The following is a 1,649-nucleotide window of genomic DNA, read 5'->3' on the forward strand; positions in this document are numbered from 1 at the left end:
GTTTGGGGCTACTGTATATGGATATTCATATTTTACAGGTAAATATCATTATGGTCATCAATACCTTAAAATATACTGCATTAGGTGCATTCCAAAGTTGTTTCAATAAACATAGATTATATGGGGTGCCTGGGTGGCTCAGTCGGTTAAGTGTCTGACGTCGGCTCAGGTCATGATCTAGCGGTATGTGGGTTCGAGTCCTGCGTCAGGCTCTGTGCTGACAGCTCAGAGCCTGGAGCCTGCTTCAGATTCTGTGTGTGTGTCTCTCTCTGCCCCAATCCCACTCATGCTCTGTCTCTCTCTGTCTCTCAAAAATAAATAAACATTAGAAAATAAATAAATAAATAAACATAGAGTATATGAGAAAACTTAATCTTCACTTATGATGCCAGACAAATGTTTGAGTTCAACTTTTATGTTTGTTTATATTAAAAATGAAAAAGAATTATATTATTTTGAGTTCACTATTATTTTTTGGCATCATTTTAATCATAGCATTCTGGAACCAACGTTATCACATGCAAAGGATAACTTGATAATTGTTCTCAATTTTGCAAAGCATAATTTGAAGGTTGAGAGGATAGAGTGAGAACTATATGATTGATGGCAATCTTTCTTCCTCAGATATTTTCTACTCTTCTGCAAGACTGAGATTCAGAAATGTCAATCTTATCTTGTTTATTACTTTTTCCATGTAATACAAACTCTCCTCTTAACGTCCTTGCAAATGAGACAAACACCATCTCTTAACTAGCAATGCTGTCCCTCGTGCTCACAGACATACATGATTGTGATCTAAGCAGATGCGACCTCTGTGGTCTAACATCACTGAAGGTTTTTTTTTTTTTTAATTTAATTAACTTTTTTAGGGAAAGGTAGAACTCAATCCCCCATTACCATATTATCACAAATTATGCAGTTAAATTTCCCACATTTGGGGAAATCACAGGGGCAGCACATCCAGACTGCAATAGATAAGCTTTGCCCTGGAAAAGCCACCTTCCTGATCATGTGCTATGTGAGTATCACTGACGTCTTTTTATGTTATGTTCCTAACTCCACGCATTTGCCCACACCGTTCACGCTGAAATATTCCATCCCCAAGTGTTACTTGATGATGACTTCTCAGTATACATCTTTGAGAAGTTTTTTTAATTTTTTATTTAAAATATGATGACATGTTGAGCATCTGTGCAATATTTCCACTTGTTAAATAATGAATAGCAAGACATGTAATTTTCTACAGTTTACTTCTGTAACAAGCATAGGGAGCATAGGAGAAAAAGCACCTCAAATTATACAGAAGAACATATTTAAATATCTTTCTTTCTTCAAAATTAAGTAGAAAAATCTATTTAAATGCCTCCTCTAATCCATTAACTGCCCTCTAACTCTATGTAGTCTTGGACATATTCCTTAATTTCTATGAAAATTATATCCTCATCAGTAAATGCTAAATTATAGAAGAGCAAATGAGTAAGTATTAAAGTGAAATTTTAAATGGATAAATATGCAGTTATAGTTTTCAAATATATTAATTGAAATATTGCAACACTCTTTCTTTCACTAGTCTGAATGTTCACAGAATTTAAATACACTTTCTAAACCAGTTGAGACATAGATGTTTTAATAATAGAAATAAATGATCA

The 1,649-nt window shown here is 33.9% G+C and overlaps 1 pseudogene; it reads right to left on the reverse strand.

Annotated features, from left to right (window-relative positions):
* Window positions 1–871: 871 nt before the first annotated feature.
* Window positions 872–1,026, reverse strand: LOC122199070 (annotated as a pseudogene).
* Window positions 1,027–1,649: the final 623 nt, after the last annotated feature.

This window comes from Panthera leo, chromosome C2 (assembly GCF_018350215.1).
Source record: "Panthera leo isolate Ple1 chromosome C2, P.leo_Ple1_pat1.1, whole genome shotgun sequence".
Lineage (NCBI taxonomy): Eukaryota > Metazoa > Chordata > Mammalia > Carnivora > Felidae > Panthera > Panthera leo.